We start from the raw sequence: 25,000 nt of genomic DNA on the forward strand, positions 1-25,000 counted from the left end.
GCCATTGTGCCACCTTCCTGGTGAAGCCTCCAGCTGTTTCTTTCCCATGCGAGCCATAATCTCTGAGCATCTCAGCTGTAAGCCTCCAATGGAGGACTGTTTGGTCCTCCATCCAGGTAGGGACAAACCCACTGGACACGACTGTATTTTCCTTTGAAAGACAACCCACATTATTGCAGGGGGCAGTCACAAGTAATCTTGCATTTCCTTTCATGTCACTCAAATTTTTATGATGACCCTAAATATCGAATGAATTTTTTCACTCCCTCCAAGTGAAACACTTTATTCACCTCATTTCGGACTGTTTCAAACTTGGGCCAGGGGTTTCCTGTTATTCTTAAAAGTTTATAACACCTTCCTGAACAAAAGCCCCAGAGATATTGATATGTTTCAAATGAACTGAAAAAAATTAATTTTGCGCAACTTTATCCGGGTTTCATAATGACAGTTCACAAATCAAAGGAAGGCATATTGACTGTTTATTGTGATACCGCGACAAAAAACTTCATAAAAATGGATAAAAGAATAATGTATACCTCGGCCAGTGAAGTGATGTAACTTGGAGTAATTTTTTTTTTATCGGAGTGTAAAGAGTTTTAAAGTAAATGATTGTACATAAAGCAAAAAGAAAATATGTATGTATTTGCATTTCAAATTCACCTAAAATCCCAAAGCTCCCGTGGTCCACTTAAAAGTCCTGGACCCCATGCCCTTATGGCTTCGTGATTTCAGCATCTTCACCAGCATGTACACATTCTCTTGATTTCTGGATCCCACTTTTCAAAAAATCCTCGATCCACCCGTGTGTGGTGCTTGTTTTGTCATGTCGTTAGTTTCATTTTTATTATTATTATTATTATTTTTGAGCTGTGGAGGTTGTGATATTGGTCGGTTGCCTTCTCCAGCATTTATTGCTGGTGCAGTGTATTCTGAGAGTGAAAGTTGTTTTGATTTGTGTGTTCTCACTGGCTTGGGGGGGGGGTGGTGGTTTAGTTGTTGCTTGTGTGTGTGTGTGTGTGTGTGTGTGTGTGTGTGTGTGTGTGTGTGTGTGTGTGTGTGTGTGTGTGTGTGTGTGTGTGTGTGTGTGTGTGTGTGTGTGTGTGTGTGTGTGTGTGTGCGCCTCTGCTGGCCTTGCAGACTGTATCAAGGTTGAAGAGCTGAAATGGTAGGTTGCTGAGGACTTCAACTGAAGATCCAGTTAGCGATGTACACTTGTGGCCCAGGTGTGTTTTGAACTTGAATGTGTGATATTCGATTTGTATACACTTGCAGAGTCGCCGCCCAATGGGCGATCTTGTTCCAAGCATGCAACATGTACTTCTGATGCATACCTTTATTTGGGTGGTGATTGGCAAATGACAGCTCTGTTGACCCCCCCAAAAAATAACCCAGGTTACGTGCATGAAGCAAAAACATACGTGCTGCTTATAATTCAAAACACTGCACTGGAAAACGTGGGGACAGGAATGCTCTTCTATAAATGGTGGAGACTTGTAATGCCCTCCTCCAACTGGAGGTGGCGCTAAACGATACACATTTACATAGAGAATTTATGTCCCCTCCATTCCCTCACCCCCAAGACCACCGGCAAAGATAAAACACCCCTACACATTAATTAGGGTCATGCTGATCCTCTGTAGCAAGTCTGGATGTAATTGGTACAGAACTGTTGAAGGAGTAGCACGACAAACAAACAAACACCGGTCGGTCTCTGAATTATCGTGAGGATATATATTTATATTATTCCTGATCTATTAACTTTGGGGATTTTCTGTTCTTTTCCTGCATTATTCTCTGGGTTGGTGCAAGGTGTTCATGTTATACTTTAAGAGGCTATATTTGGCAATACCCCCTAAGCTGCATGCTTAGATGCCAGGTGTTTTCACCATTTTATGGCCAACACAGTTCCCACACTCACCACCCCAACAATACCGCAGAGTTCTGTTCTCAATACAACCAAACAGTTGGTAACCAAATAAGCTCGACAAAGATTGTGGGAATTGTGGGATGGGCATGAGAATTGGAGCCGAAACATTCTCCCGCTCCTGACCCCTGACTCGCCCCCCCCCCCACTTCCCCAACACACACACACACACACACACACACACACACACACACACACACACACACACACACACACACACACACACACACACACACACACACACACACACATATCCTCTATATGCTTTTGTTTGTGCAACTATGAAATACAATTCCCATGATCTTCTTTTTCTGCCAGCATTGTCATGAGCATAACCATGAATAATTAATCAATACAATATAAAACGTTTCTTGTTTACCATGATACATGTATTTATATGTCCGGACATTTCATGTGATGCAATGAAAGAACGAGTCATTTTGGGAAGGGGAAGACAGGGTTAGGAGGAGTGTGATAATCCTACTTAAATTGTTGTGATGCATTTGTGTATGCATAAATGTATTTATATGATGTAAATGTGGGTCGAGCTTCTGGAGTCGTCTTTTCTTTTGCTTATTATATCCCCAATTTCACTCTCCAGAATGGCATTTTCATCTACAAATAAGACTTTCTTGTTTGCCTCCTTCATTACCCTTAGTTCAGTAAAATATTGTCTACCGTACTTATTACATAATACAAAAAGGGCAGAATTTTTGACTCATCTTTCTCCAAAAAAATTTTTTCATCATTTTTTGGCCTCCCTGCCCCCCCCCCATTCCCCCACCCCACCTCAACCTTTTGAGAAACGAAGATTCAAAGATGAAAAGTCACTCTTTGATTTGTCTCCATGAGTTGGGTGTCGGATCTGGGACTTTGTGGAGAAAGAAATTAGTTCACAGAACTCCTTACGCCACACAGTGTTAAAATTATATAATTAAATTTAAATTTAAAAATTCCAGAAATTTACCACCGTTTGACGCCTTCTAAAACAGCACCTTATTTAACATGTCTAAGTACTGCAAGACTGGAGGTTTATGGAAACGGCAAGATGGTGATTTGTATTCTACAGTTTCAAGGACATACCTATCACATGTGGCCTGTGGCTGCGAGTTGCATCATTTTTCTGGTGGTGCAGCTGTGCCGCTGATGTCATTTGAATTTTCAAATGACCTCTATTACCGGGATATTGGTACTCATTTTGCCGACCTCAGAAGGATGACAGGCGGAGTCAACCCCACCTCGTGTTAATTTAACGGTTTTTTAAGGGGTTCAAACTCAAGTCCCTAATATCTTAAGCCAACCACTTCAAGCATACAATTCAATTGAAATAAAAGAAAGATTCAAAGGTCGTATTAAAAAAAAAAAATTAATTCCCGAAGATTACCGTCCTTGATGCAATTTCTTCGCCTGTGCGTGGTAAAAAAAATCTGATCCTCTTAAGCTTGCCATTGTTTTTGGAATGTAAGAAGAAGCTTGAATGAGGGCTTTGAATGTTGTGTGCCACCATGGAATGAAACTTTGATTGGAGACCTGCGAATGCTCCTGGGTTGATTTCCATTTCACTGAAACCCAAACGATATACCACCTTGGCATTATAACTGTTGGTCTAGTAAATCGTAGTGGCAGGAAAAATATAATCTAAGCAGCAAGCTTTATAGCATGAACTGTAAGTTTCTTGTTTGTTTGCACGTCGGTCGGTTGTTATGCAGGACATGTAATCTGAGAATCTTGGTTTCGATTTCTACCTTTTCAATTATAGTCTCCATCGTACTGTGCTGAATTGCCTGTTGAATTTTCAAATGACCTCACAGAGGGCGGCATGGTATCTTTTTCCACCTTTGTGATGAGATAATGATTATTTGGTGTTCTGTAATGACAATGTGATTAGGTTGCTTAGCTCGTCTTACACTTGCCCTTACAAACGCTTCTCATCAGGATTCTATGAAATATGATAATAAATCTTGAGATTAACAACAACAAAAAAAGAGTGAGGGGGCTTTTTACAAATTCATAATTAAAGGGCATTGCTTTTAAAACACACTGCTCATTGTAGATCGCAGGAGGAGGTCATTGGAGATCCAACCATGGCATTTTCCCACCACACTTTATGTTAAATCTCCTGCTGAGGACTTGTGATCCAAGTAGGAAACCGAAGCTAAAGTTGTGGTTGGAGCTGTGACCTGAATTTTATATATCAGGACACAAAGCATTCAACTTGCCAAGGGAGCAATGCCTTTGTAGTTCATGTGATGGGAGCGTAAGATCGGGGACAACCTGATAGCTTCTTTACCCCGGGGGCCTGAAGTCTCTTGCTCCAAGCCAGGATTACTTTGAAGTCGACAGTCCCCAACTGCTAAGATGCTCAGAACTGATGATAGTAGGAAGTCAACTTTTCCAACAAGCTGCCAATTTCCATTTCCCAGTCAGTGCTTTCATCACCTTTTTCATTCCTCTGGTACTTAAGAAATGACAGCTGTAGTTACTGTCTCAAACAATCATTCTCAGTGTGATAGTGTGGGCTGCACATTTGGTCTGGTGAACTTTGTCGGAGACCATGGACATTGATGCTTGCATCCGTGCCACAAATTTGAATCAGTTTTAATTTAGACCCTTTCGGTTTACATTATCTGTAGAAAGAGTGATGTGGCTTAACTCTTCTGGATTAGTCGCTCCAACTGCTACGCGACCGAGGCTGGTGAAATATTTTTTTTATCTGAAAACGATTTTTTGGATCCGGTGTCGAGGCTCATGGAGGAGCTGGAATGCCGAATGCATCACGGCGTAACAGAATGGAAATAACAGTAGAAAGAGAGGGAGGGTGGGTGGGTGAAACACTTCAACAAGAGAGTTGGGGGAGGGGGGGGACAGAATATAGGACACCAAGGGTGAACAAGATGAATACAGCTACAAACTCTCAATCACAGAAGTGGCAGAAAAACTGGAAACTCAGAAAGTGTTGGGCATTCGGTAATGGGGGTAGAAAGAAGGTCAAACGGACACAGGATAAAGGAATCTTCAATTGCACATAAAACAACTTTTTTATTTGTCCTTTTGCCATTGTGTTATAATTGTGTTCATATTCAATGTTGTCATTGTTTGTGATTCAGTATAACCTCCAGTGCACGTCCAGGGTTAGCAACATGGTAAATGACTTGGCCAGCAGTTCATGCATGCGCCCTTCCTTTTCGGTCTTTGCACGTTCGTCGATCCTCTTGGATTCTTACTCGTGAGGATGGTTTGAGGAGCTGCAAAACTACAAATGCTCTGCTGTTATTGAGGCTGGGTGGAAGATCCCTCATGAAATGTAAAGGGGGTCACGTGTGGTTATTACGTGTTTCCTTTATAATTTGCATAAAAAATATAGTTCATAAATGGTTCTTCTGGCTGAAGATGGTTGTTCTGGTGACGTGCTCACGTCTCGGCCATTTAACCTGAGCTTATTCCAGACAGAAAAGGATCCGTGTGTTATTTGAGCCCAGAATGCCAGCTTAATAATAATACACTAACTTGCACTAACTTCAAGCTCAACTGTGATCTTGAGACCATTGTAAAAAAATAAAAAAATAAAACATATAAAGAAAGAAAGCAAAAATGTGTATGGCCATTGGTGTGGTATGCCAAAAAAAAAGGCCAATCTGAGTTTGATTCAAGAAATAAAAAAATAGACCGAGTTCCAATGTTTCCTCCTCGTTATTTGCAAGAAGGGCATTTCATCAGAGCTCTCCTTTTCGGACGATGTTGAGTCCCGTTAGCTATCATTCGCCTTCAACCATAAACATCCCGTGGTGTCGTTTACAAAGTGTTATCCTTTGTGCTGGGAGTTTGAAAAGTACAGTCAAACCACAATTTTGCCAGGTGGGTAGATATTAGGACAACTCAAGTTCTACAGCAGCTGCAGCAGCCTCATGGGGCTTCATAAATGGTGAGCCTCGGATTGAAGACGAGATGAAATATTTAATGTGTATCGGTTTGTGAGCAAGTAACATCAACGATTAAAAATCATAAGCACTCTCGGATCACGTATTCTCCGGTGACCTGTTTACACACCATGCGAATGGATAAAGAGGCCCGGGGAGCTGAGAGGGCTGATGTGTAAAAGTTAGCTTTTAATACCTGATTCTCTGGAACATTAATTCGCTAACTCTGGTTTTGCTCCTCTCATCCTTTCACTTCTCTCTCCAACTCCTTCTCCAAAAATGAGCAAACGTTCTACCAGGAACACTTACCTTGTTACCTTCCACAGGTCCCTCGCTCCTCGCCAGTGGAACTGTATTCCTGAGTCTACTGTGCATTCAATGTGTGTATTTTTCCACCCCCCCCCCCTTATCATCTCCTCCACATACCTGCCCCCTCCACTCATCTGCTCCATACCTGTCCTGTTCCTTCCCTCTCTCTCCTCCGAAACTTGTTCCTCTTCTACCCACACTCCGAACACAACAACAGACTCGGTGGCATAATGGTTAGAGTGTCTGCTCTGAATCTGTAAGCTCGCGGTTTGAATCCTGGTTGAGTCATACCAAAGACTTTAAAAATGGTACATGCTGCCTCTTTGCTTAACTCTCAGCATTGAAGTAGGATAGTGTAAGGACAAACAACCATAAGGCCCTAATAAATAGCGCAGGCTTTGATGGGCCTAATGGCCTCCTCGTGCGTCGAAGTTCCTTGGAAGGGAACTCCTCATATTAAAATCCCGCAAAGCTGTCCTCTCTCTCTCTCTCTCTCTCTCTCTCTCTCTCTCTCTCTCTCTCTCTCTCTCTCTCTCTCTCTCTCTCTCTCTCTCTCTCTCTCTCTCTCTCTCTCTCTCTCTCTCGTTCTCTCGTTCTCTCGTTCTCTCGTTCTCTCGTTCTCTCGTTCTCTCGTTCTCTCGTTCTCTCTTGCATGCTCTCTCTCTCTCTTCTCTCTCTCTCTCTCTTCTCTCTCTCTCTCTTCTCTCTCTCTCTCTTCTCTCTCTCTCTCTCTCTCTCTCTCTCTCTCACTCTCTTTCTTTCTCGCTCTCTTTTCTCTCTCTCTCTCTCTCTCTGTCTCTCTCTCTCTCTCTCTCTGTGTCTCTCACTCTCACTCTCTCTCACTCTCTCTCTCTGTCTCTCTCTCTCTCTCTCTCTCTCTCTCTCTCTCTCTCTCTGTCTCTCTCTCTCTCTCTCTCTCTCTCTCTCTCTCTCTCTCTCTCTCTCTCTCTCTCTCTCTCTCTCTCTCTCTCTCTCTCTCTCTCTCTCTCTCTCTCTCTCTCTCTCTCTCTCTCTCTCTCTCTCTCTCTCTCTCTCTCTCTCTCTCTCTCTCTCTCTCTCTCTCTCTCTCTCTCTCTCTCTCTCTCTCTCTCTCTCTCTCTCTCTCTCTCTCTCTCTCTCTCTCTCTCGTTCTCTCTCTCTCTCGTTCTCTCTCTCTCTCTCTCTCTCTCTCTCTCTCTCTCTCTCTCTCTCTCTCTCTCTCTCTCTCTCTCTCTCTCTCTCTCTCTCTCTCTCTCTCTCTCTCTCTCTCTCTCTCTCTCTCTCTCTCTCTCTCTCTCTCTCTCTCTCTCTCTCTCTCTCTCTCTCTCTTTCTCACATCATCCTCCCTTCTGAATTTTTCTCAATTCTAATTCTCTCAATTTAGCCTTTCTGCCTGCAAACAGGGCATACATAATACATAGGTTGCCTATTGCAGATTCATTTGCCACAGTAACACCAATCTCTCCAGAGATTTTGCAACAATTTTTCGACCTCTTTCCAGCAGCTTTGCTGTATCCCCAAGTTGTATAGTTGGTGTCTGCATTTTAAATTTCTCAGATAAATTTTTGAGATAATGTCAGAAAATCACATGCAGTGAAACCCCATTGTTGTTGTTGTTGTTGTTGGTTCTTATGCAGCTTGTGGCTGCTGGTTGCATCATTTCTGGAAGTGCCGCTGATGCAGCACCCCCTGTTATGAGTAAGCCGGTACTCATTTTGCTAAGCTCGGAAGGATGACAGACTGAGTCAACCCACCTGGTGTTATTTCAACGGCTCGACACAGGGTCAAACTCGGGAGCCTCGGATCTTAAGCCAGCCACCTTAACCGTTCAGCCAACAGTCGGCTTAAAACCTCATCGATTAGATAGCCAGAGCACCAGCCATGGTTTCTGTTTGTTTGGATCAAGTAATAAATATACCAAGACTGCCACTGCATGACGTCATAACTTGCAAGTCTCTCATCTTACAGAATGACCTATTGTCCTCAGAACTGTCATGTTGTGAATTTTTGACAACTTATGTGACATTAATGTGTGCTGTCCCATTAGCATGTGTGCACAAGGTTTCCTGTTGTGTGTTTGTGTGCACAAGGTTTCCAAATCCCAAACAATATATCGGTCAATTCCAAATGAAAAATGTTGGGATACTAAACAAAAGGACCAAGAAGTACAAGAGGGCATTTGTTTTTGGATCAAGGTGCTCACAATCATGCAAGAAACACCGACTGAAGTTATTTTTTCCAATGCAGCTTGTAAGTTGTAAATGCCTGGTGTTGGCTTAATGGTTTGGGTGGTGGGCTTGGGATCTAAGGATCCTGAGTTCAAATCCCACTTGGCTGTTGAATTAATACCGGGTGTGGTTGAGACTGTCTGCCATCCTGAGGTCGGCAAAATGAGTGCCAGCTTGCTGGTATCCTGTGTCGGAGTGGCGACCCGTCCAGGATTGTGCCCAATTGCCCAGGAGACGGCGAAGGCAGCACCAACGCTCTGCACAGAGTATGGTCCCGATGGATGGATGGATGGATGGATGGATCGTACGATTGTCGGACAAAGATTTATGGACAGAATGCACAGGCTTGTCATGTAAAGAACAGTTTTTACATGATGGTTTCCATGTTTTCTTTTGTTTGCGTTTCCAAAGGCCAATGCACAGTGAGATTTCCGTTTTGATAAATAACGAAATATTTTTCTCAAAATGGAGTGTTTGCGTTGGATCAGAAAAGCGTCTCCCGTTATTAATATGCATTGTAATTGGTGTTCGTTGAGTGTTTGTACATTTGTACTTGTAATTGGCTTTGTCGTTGGATTCTTCTGTCATGATGTGCATTCAGAGGCATTTAGTGGAATTGCAAACGATATCAAAACCTGTCTTTGATACAACCTTGTTGCCTTGAATGTGGGGGGCATTCTCAGAGGTCCCACACTAGTCTTAAGACCTATGCAGTGGGCACACGACCCACGCTTGCTGGCTCGTTAGTGTTGCGTGCCGCTCGGTTTTCCCCACAAGGCCTCACAGCCTCATCCTGGTGCTGGATCGGGGTGCAATGTTTCACCGAGCTCACTCAAGGGCACTCCGTATGGTCTTATTATCCATTCCAGCCTCTCACCTAGATTAGCGAACATATCATTAACACGGGCACAAGAACGCAGTACATGCAGCCATCGGAGTCACCCAATTTTCTCAATAGTTGACCGGTTTAATGTTTTAATTTGTCGGAATAGCCAAAAATGTTAACTGTAACTAAATCAACTTGCATTCATATCCTTTACTTTTTGCATTGTCATGCAAGTCAGAGATTTTTGGTTGTCCAGTGCTGGCAATCATGTTCAAATTATTTGCAGAGCTAAATCCTTCCTTGGATGTCATCGTGTCTTCATGGCCATGTACAAGATGACTGTCTGCATTTACATGGAGTACCGCTCTGCTCGCTGCGCTGGTGCTGCAGCATCTCTGAAGGCAATACAATGCAAGTCCCCAGGGGGAACTTGGTGTCTCTTGGCAGGAGGCTAAAACGCAGGGGCTTCTCTCCCACCAACGGTTGGTTAGTGGGCTTCAAGTTCCATCTTAAGTCTGTGGGCTGTAAGTTTTGTAATAGGTATGAACATTTCCAGTTTCTCCCCCTCTGCCATCTCAGCTCCTTGTCAGTCTCCAGTCTCATCAGTTTGCACACCATCATCCAGCAAGCCTTACCTTGTTACTCATCCCAAATATAGCTCCACTGCTCACACGTATTCATCTGTCCCACATCTATTTCTATCTATTCCTTTATCCCCTTGTGTCTTGAGATATATCGATGCGGACAAAGGAAAGTGTGGGGAAGGACATTAAAAAAACATCTATTTCATTACCTTTCAAAAAGTGGAGGCCATTGTTTGATGATACTCGTACGTGAAGATTCCAGATTATTGTCCTAATTTGTAGGGGGCACTGCAGGGGTGCTGAGAGTGGGTCGGTGGGGGAGGGGGGCAAGTGGCGTAATTACCTTGGGGTCCAGACCTAATAGGAGCCTGTAATTATTCCTTCAAGTTTTTTTTTCAAAGAAAGATTGTTTGTGACGATAAAACATTGGGGGCAGCGAACTTTGTGTCTCCCTCCAAGCCACTCAGGGTGAGCGATTTCCTTGCAGCGATTATTATTATTATTATTATTATTATTATTATTATTATCATTTTTTTTCGCCCCCAAACGACATGTGAATGGGGCGGCTCTCATTGGTTTAAACTCGCATATGACATCATTTCTTACGTAATTACGTCCCATCCCAATTCACTCCGATTGAACCATGGATGCACCTTCACGATTTTGTCGTGGTTGTCAGGAAGCTATTTCGGTCCATAACTTGTCATTTTTGGTGAATGTAAGTCAAAGGTCAAAGTCCCCGAAAAACCGAAATTCTTATTTTCTCAATAACGTCCGCTAAAATGGTCGTCTCGACTTCAAACCAAATCCAAACTGTGCATCTTCCAATTCTGCATCCAACCATATGTCTCATTGTGGTGTCACACCAACACCCTTCTTAGCGGTCGGGGGTCGAATGTCAGGGGGGTCGGGTCAAAACTTTCAAATTGCGATAAAAACGCCATTTCAAGTCCGATTATGATCATGACCAAACTACGTGCTATAACTCATTAAACAGTAGCACTATCGACTTATTTCCAGGTTTTTGTTTTTTCAGAGATCATGGAGATATGACAAAATTATTCCGGCAATTCCTTGCTCGATGAGCAATTTCATTTATTTGTTTGTAAAAAGGATATCTCAAAAAGTTGTGGACGGATCCGGATGGAATTTTGTGGACAGGTTGGGTGTGTGACAAGGATGAACTGATTAGATTTTGATAAAGATCTGGATCCCGATCCGACTACTAGAATTTTTTTAAGTGATTCTTCAACATTGAGATATCGGGCCAAAAACTATATAGTACTGTATAGCATGATATTAGAAAAATTTATTGGGCCTGATATGTTCTCGTGGATCAGGTATTACGTGGTGGAGGTATGCGCTCTACCAAGAGCCCTTGTAGTTCTTATTGTATTTCTCTTAATATAATTTATACGTAATAATTTCCTGTTTTGGTAAAAACTTTTTCAATTCCTCAATGTTTCAAACATGCCATTGCCAAACTTTTGTGTGCTGTATCACGTGATTGGGTTTTCGTATATCATGACTCGCCCACTAGGGGTGGCGTTGATGTACATCCGGTCGGGCAATAAAGCGGAGTTACTGCTCCGCTCTCGCCCTCCCTGTTCTGCTGCGCCTCGGACACTACAATTGGTGACGAGGATGGGATTGATCGACGAGTCACGGCGTACAGACAGGTGCCCGTTTTCGTCGGAGACGACTTCGAATTGTTTTCAGAACAGTTGGGGTGCTATTTCCATGCGAATGATGTGGTCGACGAGAGCAAACAGAAGTCGATCTTGCTCGCCTCGCTATCGGTGGAACATTATCAACTACTGAGTGATTTGGTGGTGCCGGACAAGCCCAGTGATGACGGGCTGTCGTTTCGGGACATTGTGCAGAAGATGAAAGCACACATGGCGCCGGAGAAGTCATTACAGCTCGCTCGATACCAGTTAAATCGCCTCGCAAAAGGTACAAAGGAGCGCGTCGCTGATTTCGTGGCGCGAGTGAAGCATTCTTCCGTGGCCTGCAAGTTCATGGCAGAAGAGCGTCCAGCTCGGCTCAGAGATCATTTTATTTCTGGTTTGCGAGATGCGAAAATGGTTTCGGCGGTTCTATGGCTGAAGCGTGAAGCCATTCCATTTACCTCGGCAGTCGACACTGCTACAGCTGTCGAGCAGACTCTCGGAGATGTTCGGGCCATCACCGGCCACGGCATGCCGGATGGCCCGGGGGCCCATGCGGTGTCGCGAGCGCCCCGGGACGCACGCACGACCTTCGGTGCGGGTCGGGGCCAAATGTCGCCGCGCGGCCACACGAGCGGTGAGGTGACCCCGCGGACGTGTTTGGGATGCGGACGTCGACACCTGCACCGTGTGTGCCCATTTAGAAGCACCGTGTGTTTACGTTGTCACAAGGTGGGTCATCTGAAGCGTTTGTGCTGAGGGGCGTTGGCCACCGTTAAGGTCATGGACGGCGATGTGCGAGGCGACCTCGGCAAACCGGGGCGAAATCGGCAGCCATTAATGGGCCTGTTTTCAATTGGTCCTGCGGCGGCGCTCCCGATGACGGTGGAAGTCGAAGTGAACAGCACGCCGATCACGTTTCAGGTTGATACGGGAGCGGCGGTGTCGATCATCGGCGAACAGACCGCGCGTAGACTCAATGACCTGAAGCTTATCAGGTCCGACCTCACACTGTTCACCTACACCCGCGAGAAGATAACGCCAGTCGGGATGGCAGACGTGTCTGTGCGGTACCAAGGCCAGGTTGCCGCGCTTCCGTTGTACGTCGTGCGGGGGAGGGGTCCGTCTCTCCTAGGCTGAGACTGGCTAACCCGCATCAGGCTAGACTGGGCCGCCGTTCACCTTGTGCAACCCGTGCCGAGCTGATGGGAAGATCAGTTGGAGAAGATTCTTCAAAGACATGAAGGTTTGTTTTGCGACGACCTTGGGAAACTCAAGGGCGTGAAGGCAAAGCTCTTCCTGAAGGAGGGGGGTGGTTCCTCATTTATGTAAACCACGACCGGTGCCGTATGCCCTGCGGGACAAGGTCAAGGGTGAACTGGATAGGCTGGAGGTCTGTGGAGTGATCAAACGGGTGTCGTACTCAGATTGGGCCACCGCGGTCGTCACGGTGCTGAAACGGAATGGAGATGTCTGATTGATTGTGCGGGGACTTCAAGTCCACGGTTAACCCGGGGCTCAGCGTGGAGCAATATCCACTGCCGTCAATCAATGAGATATATGCACGATTGGCGGGGAGTCGATACTTCACGAAGCTAGACCTGCGTGATGCATATTTTCACCTGGCGATGGATCCGGCGAGTTGCGAGCTTTTGACAATCAACACGTGTCAAGGGCTCTATCGATATACCCGACTCTGTTTTGGGATTGCTTCGGCCCCTGCCTTGTGGCAGAAAGCCATGGATCAGGTTTGCATTGGCCTGCCCGCTCAAACCTACCTGGACGATGTGCTCATTGCGGGGAAAACTGCGGACGAGCATCTTGCGAACATTGCCCAAGTGCTGACGAAGCTAGAAGCGTGTGGCCTGCACTTGAACAGAGACAAGTGCGCGTTCTTCAAGCAGCGCTTGGAATACCTCGGGCACATCATCACGCCGGAGGGGCTGTTGAAAGGCCCTCGGAAGGTGGAGGCGATTCAGCACATGCCACCCGCTCGCGACAAGACGCAGCTGCGCTCGTTCATTGGTATGGCCCAGTATTACCAAAGGTTCATGCGTGGGCCCAGCTCACAACTTGCGCCGTTAACGCGGTTGCTCAGGAAGGACGAGCGCTGGGCCTGGGGGCCTGCACACCAGGCGGCGTTCGACCGCGTCAAGCGGCTGCTCACAGAGGATATGGTCCTCGTTCACTACGAGCCTGCGGGTCCGCTCTTATTGGCATGCGACAGCTCTGCATATGGCATCGGGGAAGTGCTCTCCCACAGGATGGACGATGGTTTCGTGCAGCCTGTTTGTTTTGCATCCCGGACCCTGTCCGCAGCAGAGCGGGAATATGCCCAGATCGAGCGCGAGGCTCTCAGCCTCGTCTGGGGTGTGCGGAGGTTTCATAAATACCTGCTGGGGCGGCACTTCACTTTGCAGACGGATCACAAACCACTTCAATTCATCCTGAAACCCGAACGTGGGGTACTGGTGGTAGCGGCCGCGTGGATACAGTGGTGGTGTCTGTTTCTTGCTGCTTCCGATTATGATTTTCAGTTCCGGAGCACCGAAAAGCATGCTAACTGCGACGGGCTCTCGCGCTTGCCTTGCGCGGAGGGTCCAGCTGCATCTGAGTCGGCCGAACGGGTTGATATGTTCGCGCTAGGCCAGGTCCAAAGCGGGCCGATCACGGCCAAACAGGTCGCGGTGGGATCGGCTCATGATCCAGTGCTCGCCCTTGTCGTCCAGGCGATTTCTACGGGGAATTGGAGCGATCTACCTTCAACACCGGCATTTCAGCCTTTCGTGTCACACGCATCGGAGCTGTCGTTGGTCCAACGATGCGTTATGTGGGGAATGAGAGCGGTGATTCCACCGAAGTTCAGGCAGCGGTGTTTGGAAGAACTGCATGTCAGTCACCTTGGCGTCGTGAAGACCAAGAGTCTTGCTCGTAGTCTGTTGTGGTGGCCGGGGTTGGACAAAGACATTGAGCGGTTGGTTAAGCGTTGCACCACGTGCCAAACAGATGCTGATAACCCACGTCATGCTCCAAGACTATGACCTACCCCAGACAGGGCCTAGCAGAGGGTCCATGTGGATTTTGCGGGGCCGGTTAATGGCAAAATGTTTTTGATTGTGATCGATGCATTCTCTAAATGGCCGGAGGTTGTAGTGATGCAGCATACATCAGCGAACATTGCAGAAGAAAAACTGCGGACGATCTTTGCTAATAAAGGATTACCCGAGGTTCTGGTCTCTGATAACGGTCCGCAGTTCATCGCAGGTGTATTTGATGAGTTTATGCATCAGAATGGTATTCGACATCTAAGGTCCGCACCGTATCATCCTGCGATGAATGGGCAGGTGGAGGCGTTTGTAAAGATGTTGAAACGGGCTTTGCGCGGGGGGGGGGGGGTGTTGCACCTGTGCAGACGGTGGTCGATGTCTTTTTGCTCCAATACAGGAATGCGATTCATTCTGTCACGGGCGATTCTCCTGCGATTCGTCTCTCTGGAGGGGCATTGCGGTCCAGACTGGATTTGCTGCAACCTGGAGGTTCGGTGAGTGGGGCGGTGTCGTGCCCAACGCTGCTGCGCGGTTTTGATGTAGGACAGTGGGTAATGGTGCGCGATTATTTCCACGGTTCCAAATGGGTGCCGGCGGTGGTCTCTGTGGTGCTGTGGCCGGCGAATTGCATGGTGCGGACTGATGGTGGGGAGGTGTGGAAGTGGCACGTGGACCAAATACATGATCGCTGTTCAGCGTCACCCGCCTCCCCCCCCCCCCCCGTGCCGAGCGATGTGGGACCCCCACCTGTGATGTCGCCGTGGCCAGACGTTGTATCGCCAGGGCCGGACGTGTCGACGCCCGCGGGGTGTTCATCTGATTCAGTCCTGCTCGAGGACGACGAGCAAGTTTGTCGGCCGGGGGCGGTTGCTGTTGCGGATGGGGCAATATGTTGCGGATGGGGCAAACATGTTGCAGATGCCTGTTCTCTCGTCATTTCAAACGTGAATGTTGGGTTTTTAAATGCAGCGCAAGAATGGGCCACCGCAAACGGGAGACAGACAGACAGACAGACAGACAGACAGACAGACGAATGCACGGACAGACACCACGGTTCACAATAGATAATGGATGACTTCCCTTCCAAAGAACTTCAACATAGAAAAAGACCACTGAGCCCACGAAGCCTGTACTGTACAATGGTTGCCAACCTATGACTTCTTGTATACAGAGTCAAGGTTCGTGGAAGAGCAAGAACACTAAATGGATCAGGATGCAACAGGACAAAAGGAACAGTGGTGAGGGAGGGAGGTGGGGGGGACACCAACAGTGGAGATGAAGGATAGAATAGAGGGAGACTTGCACAAACAATGGCTAGGGAGGAATTGGGTGAACGGGATAGAAACAGAAGGAAACTTCTTCCTCCACCCCCCCCCAACCAATCCTCCCTCTCCCCCTTTTCCCCCCTCTCTCCCCCTCTCCACCTCCTCCCCCACTCCCCTGTCTCTCCCCTCACCCTCTCTCCCCCACTCAGACTCGGTGTTATGTCATTGCCTTCCCAACAGAAGTTCTGGCAGGAATTGGTAATTTAGCCATGGTGCCAGCGATAACTCGCCCCATTGTTTGTGAAGGACACCGTGGGGATCTTAACGTCCATTAACTAACGTCGGAAGACAGGACACTCAGTTTACGGAGTAGGAATGACACACACATTGATGATTCACCTTGCCTGTGAAACACCAGAATGACATTTTATAGCTGGGTCGAGATCCAAACCCGGGCTTGGCGGTTTAGAGGTGAGTGTGGGTACCTCAAGGTCATCCTTTTGGCCGAGCTTGTATCGTAACGCACTGTTAACAAACAAACTGCAATTCCATGTTGTACTCAGTGTACTGTATAATGTACATGTAATAAAGGTGTAATCCCAATCCAAAAAGATCACCACTGTGTCCCTGCATGGTGTTAAAATATCATCAGACGTACAACAATGACCTTTAAAGAGTGAAAAATTACGGAGCCATTTTACCTCACCTCCTGTAAGCGTATTATTTAATTATATTGGGTTCCTAATTCCAAAGCGAATTCCTCTCCGATTGAACTGGAGATTTCGACAATTATTTTAGCCATGAATTCCGATCGTCAAATATGTCATCAGATTTTGAATATCAGCTTTTAATAAGATGATACAATACATGATTCAATCATATATATATATATATATATATATATATATATATATATATATATATATATATATATATTTTATTTTTTTTTAATTTATATATATATGTATATTGTATACGAGGTCCATCTAAAAAGGAACGGGCTGAGCCTGCTGTGTGCTCCACGTACACAACTTGAATGAACGGGTTGCGTCACAGTCTTTCACAACATTCCAGCAATATATATATATATATATATATATATATATATATATATATACATATATATATATATATATATATATATATATATATATATATATATATATATATATATATATATATATATTGTTATGGTTGTGGAAATTCGCATTACACCATAAAGAGTCCTCAGGTGAGATATCTCGGTAAGTCCATGTGTAGTTAGCCCAAACCTGTTGTATTGAGGGAATATGTGTAATTCATCCGGGCTGCGACGCTTTGAGTTAGCCATTTTTTCTTTCTCTATTGTTATTTTCGACCATTAAGGATCCTCCAGGATCCACGTACATTTGGTCTACGGACCTGTCCGCGTCCTCGCCTATGAGGGTGGCTTTCTTTTTCCTTTGCCTTTTGTGTAAATGCTTGTGGTGGCGCCGTCTGTGAAGTAAAACTGTGTAAGTGTTGCCGTGTGTCGGTCTTAGTCGGTCGTATCTCTCTTTTACTGTTTCTTTCTGTGCTTGAATACGTGCCTTTTATTGTTTTTACTGTGACTGAATACTTGCCTTCTGTGCTGTCTGCGTGTGTGAAATAAATGTGCTGTTCAATTGTTCCCGCTTTGCTTCGTCTCCTTCCTTTTGTTGACTCTCCATCCTGCATCACGTAAGAGATTGGTAGTGGGTATAAGTTCCCAGTAACTAATCTGAACCGTTGAGGTCGACGATAACTCCGCTCGGTTATCACTGCAGTACAGAACGAACCGCTTAAGCGGTTCGTGTCCGAAGTCGACCTGCAGCGAGGTACGATCGCCCGATTAACCATCCGCGTAGGTACTTAGGTAGGTCGAGTTTGGCGAACAACCCTATCCTACATGGGTAGCTGATTGGCACGATTGTGGTGAGGTCGAAAGACCCACCCGTGACGAGCTCCCGGCGTTGTTCCGAGAGGGTCACGACTGAATTGTCCGTCCGGTGGGCGACGTGCCGCGATTCGAGTTACGTGGCCGATCGCACGCCGGCGGGCGCAAATTCGCAACAATATGATTGGTGATGGTTGACTCCGCTCATTGTGTGATTTTTTACAGGTCGTGCTTAACACATTGTCTCGTCTGAGTCGTCGCGCTACGAGTCGTGAGCAGAGAGCCAATCTGAGGTTTCTTGCCAAGCTCGGCAAAACACTTTCCGAATCCTTCGCAATTCCACAGCAAGTCTATAGGGAAGAAACGATGTCATGCACATGTGCATTTGAATGGCATAAGAGGTTCAAAGAGGGACGGGGGGAGATTGAAGACGATCCATGGTCTGGAAGACCTTCAACATGCAGAACGGCGGACAACATCGAGCGTGTGAAGCAGATGGTGCACGCAGATCGTCGACTCACGGTGCGGATGATTGCTGAGGAACTTTCCATCAACAAGGACACTGTCTGGAGCATCATCACTGAAAATCTCGAAATGTGCAAGGTGTGCGCAAATATGATCCTCAAGCTGTTGTCTGAGGACCGGAAACAGCAAAGACTCACTGTCTGTCAAGACATTACCGAGCGCCTCGAGGATGATCCAGACCTGCTCGGGAGAGTCATGACTGGTGATGATTCGTGGATATTCAAATACGATTCCGAGACCAAATGGCAGAGTCGTCAGTGGAAAAGTCTGGAATCACCGAGACCAAAGAAAGCAAGGATGTCGAAGTCGAAGGTCAAGGTGATGCTCATCGCATTTTTTGACATCAAGGGCGTCGTCCACTTCAGGTTTCTACCACAGGGTCAAACAGTGAATCAATACGTGTACAAGGAGATCCTCCGGTGCCTCATGAGATCAGTCCGGGACAAGAGGAGGGATCTGTGTGAGAACAACGCCTGGGTGCTCCACCATGACAGCGCCCCTGCTCACAGTGCCCTGAGCATCCGACATTTTCTGGCGGAGAGGAACATCCCAACTCTGGAGCAATCCCCGTATTCGCCAGACTTGGCCCCTTGTAATTTTTCCTATTCCCCAAGCTCAAGGGGGTGATCAAGAGGACCCGATTTCCTGATGTGGAGGCCATCAAAAGGGCCGTGACGACGGAGCTCCGGAGGATTCCAGAAGAAGCCTTCCGGGGGTGCATTGAAACGTGGAAGAGGAGGATGGACAAGTGTGTGAGACTGGAGGGAAACGATTTTGAAGGGGACAAGCTGTGATTTCAATATGTGTTTTGGAGTAAAATTTCTGTGAAGTCAGTCCCGTTACTTTTTAGACGGACCTCGTGTATAAACTTTCTTTCTTCTCTTTTTTTCTTTCCTCTCTTTCTTTTTATTTTTTTTCTGTGTGTTCTCTCTCTCTCTCTCTCTCTCTCTCTCTCTCTCTCTCTCTCTCTCTCTCTCTCTCTCTCTCTCTCTCTCTCTCTCTCTCTCTCTCTCTCTCTCTCTCTCTCTCTCACTCACTCACTCACTCACTCACTCACTCACTCACTCACTCACTCACTCACTCACTCACTCACTCACTCACTCACTCACTCACTCACTCACTCACTCACTCACTCACTCACTCACTCACTCACTCACACACACACACACACACACACACACACACACACACACACACAATTGAGTACACCACACCCCACTGAATATCTCAATAATGAACACTTGCCTTTTCAATCCACAGTATGCTGATATTCGAGCTGGAGGTCAAAATTTCCTTATATATATTAATGGTGGATCTCCACTGGGCCTTGACTTTTGGAAATCTGAATGAAGGGGAAGAAATGAAAGCAAATCCCCACGTATCTACCACTCCTTACTTGACAAACCTTTCTTCCACTCAATTTTCCCCAACTCATCGTGACATCCCACCACTTCACAAAATTTCCTCAAATATCAGAAATTTAGCCGTTTAAGTGCATATTTCATTGGCAATCACCTTTTTTTTTTTACTGATGTGCATGCCATTGGATGTGAACCAACCCACCGCAATGTCATGGTATCATTTGTGCTGCTGATTACTGACTGAACACTGTCTTGCACATCACCAACATCTAAGGCTCGACACAAGATACCGGGGTGTCGGGCTTATTACTGATTTCACACCACAGACGAGTTGGCAGCTTCACAATCTACTGCCACCTCACATCTGCTCTTGTTCCATCAGTTAACCATTCCTCCTCAGCCTCAATCGGCTGCACTCACTCTTCTAACGACTCACTTTTCTTTCAATCTCCCTTCGTCTGATTTTCTCCCCACTCATACTTCTTCAAACATGCTTTTCTCTCGTGGATAGCGCAAGCTTCAGAAATTCCATTTCTCCACTTTGTCTTCTAACTTGTCCCCCAAGTTGGTCCCGTGCAACCTCCACTTACCCGGCCCTACTTTGACCTTTTATACTCTTCTGTTCTTTTCTTCCTTAGTCTGCTGGTATCCTGACTTTTATATTATTGCTTTGTTCTCGTTGCCATCTTTTATTGTTCAGCTCTTCCGTTAACCTTGAGAGCTTTTTAAATAAAGATTCACCTTTTTCTTTCATTCTTTTTTTGAAATGGTTTAAACATTGAATGCCAAACCACAAGACAATGCTACAGCTGCAGATTGATTTTCTTCGCTAAAAACAAGTGAGTTTCACAGGTTATAAATTGTCATTGCACATTTGATTTGAAAACATGCACAGAACGTGCAGTTTGTAATGACATTGAAAATTATTTCATAAACAAGTGGAAACACGTCCTTATAAATTAATCATAAATCAAACGAAAATTCGGAAGAGCGCAAACCTCCGCCAGGCTGACCAGTTTACGTTTTGTATCCCACTGGTGGGCCGCATCTGGATTCGGACCTGGCCCAAAATCGAATCGGCTTGTTCTCATCACCGAACCAACTCATCCACCTAGTTTTGTCATAACTCATCCACAACTTTTTGAAATAGCATGCTGTGCATAGTTTTTGGTTCCATCTCTCAATGATGAAGAATCACTTAAGTTTTTTTTTTTTAAAGTTCTCGTATCTTGTTTCAGATCTTCACCAAAATCGAATCGATCAGTTCTTGTCACACACCCAACCTGTCTACCAAATTTTGTCTGAATCCGTGCATAACTTTTTGAGTTGTCATGCACACAGACAAACAAACAGACGGGTGAAAACTTCACTTCCGTCCACCTTTGGTGGACATAATATATTTTTAGCAGCGTCTCGCGTAGGGAACGCTGCTCATAGAGAGCTCGGCATTGTTGTTGTTGTTGTTGTTGTTCTTCTTCTTCTTCTTCTTTTTCTTTTTCTTCTTCTTGTGAAGACAAAACCTTAATCTCGAGGACTCGGCTCTTGTATATCCGAGATCCAGATCTCCTTAAATACTGAGCACATGTACACATCCTCACATAGACGGTGCCTTTTGAGAGCGTCTATCATGAACTTTTAAAAATATTCAGAAATTTGCTTTAAGGTTTCGAAAAGTTCATGTTACTATTTAAAGATTATTCCATTTATCGTATTGTAATTTCGTAAATACATTATTTATTTCGTAAATACACGATATATCGTAAATACGTAAAGACATTATGACGCGTTTCGCTATTGGCTTAATCAAGGCACGTGACGAAATATCGGAAGTTGTTGTTTTTTTTTTTTGTTTTTTTTTTGCCAACAAAATCTTAAGGACGCTGCTCGTGGACACATTTGTCCTTGTTTTCATAAGCGATTGCATATCATTTTTAAACCGTGGAGTAAGTTAGTAAACTAACTTACTCCACTAACTTACTCCACTAGTAAGTAAACTAACAGCCTGTCATCCTTCTGAGGTCGGCGAAATGAGTACCAGTACACTGGGCCGGTGTATACCCCGGTTAAAATAGGTGTACCATATCCCTGTGTCGTAAGAGGCGACCAGGGTTGCGTCAGGAAGGGCATCCGGCGTAAAACATGTGCCAAATCACTATGCGGATCATACGGATGATCCGCTGTGGCGACCCCTAACGGGAGCAGCCGAAAGAAGAAGAAGAAGAGTTTGAGCAATCAAACACCGTTAAAGCTATTTATTTGCCAATGACATCACAACCCACAAGCTAAGCGTACTGATTAATTTGTTGAAAATTTTCAATCGGAAGCAGCTTTATATTGGACAATGCTAAAAATAATAATTATTCACATTGTAAACATAAATATAAGGATCGATTCAAGTTGATCACAGTGCAGGAAAGCACAGAATCTAAAGGGAAGCGAGGAATACTTTTTCAGCCCATAACAAGCGGAGTGCAATGTTTATGTGGGATTATGAAAGGTCGTATGAACAACCAGTATTTGTCTGCTCTTTCGATTTCTTAATCGGAAACATAAAATGACAGACGTACAATCCTAGAGAGCAGCCAGGTTGTAATGATGTGATGCTTTGAGAAATGATGAGCCTTTCCTGATGTTCATTATGATATTTTTTATTTTCTTTTTTCATTGTCTGAAACATTTTACCCTACTCGAGTGCATAATGATACAAAAAATTAATACAACGATGATACTTTATCAAAAGTGATGCGTTTCTTGGAGTCACAAAACAAAAAAGTTGGATTTGGAGGTGAGAGCATGTTGACAGTGAGGTCGTTGCAGCCTATCCATGATCAAAATTTCCCTTGGTTCAGAATTTGTCACCTTTGCCTTGCCTTAATGACAATGTGACATGCTGTGAATGAATGGCAGAGGCACTTCTCTGGTGCTGACGATATCTGCGTCGTCGATTTAAAATATAGTTAAAAAACACAAAAAAACCAACCGAGGCATTTGGTGATGCGTCATGGAAGGTTCGGAGTGAGTGATGCCAGCAGCACGACACAGTTGAAATAATTTGTCTGCTTAAATAAAAATGGAAAGTGTTTTTTTTATGGAACACTTCGTTCAATGTTCAGTGGTTTGGTTTGTAATGCTTTGGGGGCTTTGGAGTGGAGGTGGTTATTACGGATGAGTGCAAAAATGGTATTTTGGGGGATAAGCTGATAATGCATCAATAACTTCTTTCATTGTCGATCTTCTCCACATCATAATGATTATCTCCAACATTTTTCTTGTGCATTACCTTAATTTTTTTTCATACGATGAAAATTCAGTGCAAATTCTGCTGAAATGTGTGGCATTCAGTTCTGCAATTAAAAAAAAAATAGATTAATGTCCCTTTTCTATTCTACACAAATATATCATGCCCTGACTTTTTATTCTTAACAAACCCCTTTCACCGTGACCTTCTTTTTCATACGTTTTCTGTTTCAAATCTGGCATGCTCGCACGGCTGCCCCATCTCTTGGAGTTCCACTTGATTCCAAGCTTTTAATAACCCTTCTCTTTGCCTTCATCATGAGGTCCATCTTCATCTGAGAGAATTGGGAATTCACAAGCTTAATCTGGTCTGTATAATATGCTAACTCACGACCATTAACTCTTCGTTGTCTGTACCCAACACGCGTCCCACCACGTACCCCGCCACCTCCACTACATCTCCACAACCCCCACCATGTGTGAACTATTAGCCTCAACCTATTTACACTCGTGTTTGTATATTATGCCTCGACTTTGATGATAAATGTGCAAGAGTCTTGAGACGAGATGGGGAGTGTTTGTGCCATTTGGCAGCAGAATCAGTTTGGTGGAGGCAGCCTGATGGTATTGCCTTGTATTCAAGAGGGCCAAAGAACTGATCGCCACCATTCATTCAGACGGGTGCTGTGATGTCAAATCTTGGGATTCGATCAATACTCCTGGCAGAGTTGTTCTTCTAGGTCAACAGCAAGGTCCCAATTTCATCTTTATGGATAACATCCTCTATACACACAATGCACATGTGAACACTGGTCTTCTCTGACCACAACATCACTCGTATGAACTGGCTTGTACGATCTCAAGAATTAAATCCAATTCATCATGCTCGGGACTTTGTAAGGAGGCATGCTTTTGGTCACCAAGTCCTATCGCAGTCCCTCGATCAACTGGAAATGGCCCTGGTAGAATAATAATCAGCACAACATCCCATAATGATAGCTGGATCACCTGATTTGGTTGGTGACAAGATGTGCGTGCACAAGCTTTTTCATTGAGGCCAATGGTGATCACACACACATTAATAAATGAAGCCATTTCTGGCAATTTTGAACTTGTTTCGAATCATTTTTCGATTGGTGTCATTCCCAATTTGCATGCTAATTTTAGATGTCCGTGTTGTTTTTGCATAATAACTTAACTTTGACTTCCACGAACATCATGTTTGTTGATGGAGTTTCCAGATCAATGTGCTGGTCCTCTTCAACCAGAATATGAACATATTTGAACGTACCACAGCCTCAAAACTATTGTTGCTTCCTTTTTATGGTGAGGGCAACATGTACTCTGCAGTAGTGCTTTCCACCCAAACTGATCTGTGTATCCATACTTTAACCAAGTGCATACACTGATATGAGCCCTCATATATGCCAAGGTAGAGCAACTTTCCTTGGTACACAGCACAGTAAAAAAATGAGACTTTATGTTGTCGCTAGGAAATTGAAGGTCAACTCCAAAACAGCTTGTAAACAGCGTGGGATTTGCCGATAAGTGCTTGTCACATCGGAAGGGGTTCCTACTTTTCTTTGAATCGCTGCCTAAGGGGGCATGAACATCCATGGGGAGTTTTAACATCAAATTCTCAGGTTACAACAAAAAGCCAAGGTTTTTTTTGTATACCTTTTGTGATTGTGTTGTCCAAAATCAATAGTGTGTTGCTATTGTTAGGCAAACTTTGGAAACAGAAATCCAGCAATGCACAACTCATGTACAACTTCTTTTTTTCTTTGTTCCCTTTTTGACACTTCAGTATTTTTCTGTCCTGTATGCTCATAATCTCTCAGCATCAAAGACGGGCTCTTCTCAGCCTCATTTCTCCTCTCATGATAAACACTCAACTTAATCCGTTCCCTTTCTCCTTCCTTTCAGCAGGTGTGTGTGTGTGTGTGTGAATCCAGCCAAGCAGCCATGGCGGGTTGATACATGAACAAGCAACGTCCCTGCATTGCCAGCTCTGGGAACAGTACTGAGCACCTGGATATAGTAACAGAGGTAAGGCAACTGAAATGTTGACCCTCTTACTGTTTATGTATATGCATATAGTTGCTTTCTACGGAACTATGTGACCACATCAACTCAAATGCACAGCTTAAACATGAATTGGGGACATTATTTCCCATACCAGGTGGGGTTAACTCGACCTGTCATCCTTCCGAGCTTGGCAAAATGAGTGCCAG

General features: G+C 45.0%; 1 protein-coding gene across 15 annotated transcripts in view; it reads left to right on the top strand.

Annotated features, from left to right (window-relative positions):
* The window catches only part of LOC147030935 (semaphorin-6B-like), a 768,963-nt gene that overhangs the window by 242,403 nt on the left and 501,560 nt on the right, over nt 1-25,000 (top strand). For 11 of the 15 annotated variants that reach the window (XM_085875514.1, XM_085875517.1, XM_085875513.1 and 8 more), the window contains one exon: nt 24,722-24,815. The gene's annotated coding sequence lies outside the window, so the exon portion shown is untranslated. Of the gene's footprint in view, nt 1-9,469; nt 9,666-24,692; nt 24,816-25,000 lie in introns of all 15 variants that reach the window. The other 4 variants (XM_085875509.1, XM_085875521.1, XM_085875511.1 and 1 more) reach the window with 3 other exon arrangements.

The sequence above is a fragment of the Eptatretus burgeri genome, chromosome 3 (genome assembly GCF_056783735.1).
Source record: "Eptatretus burgeri isolate ZD-2024b chromosome 3, Ebu_testis_v1, whole genome shotgun sequence".
Classification (NCBI taxonomy): Eukaryota; Metazoa; Chordata; class Myxini; order Myxiniformes; family Myxinidae; genus Eptatretus; species Eptatretus burgeri.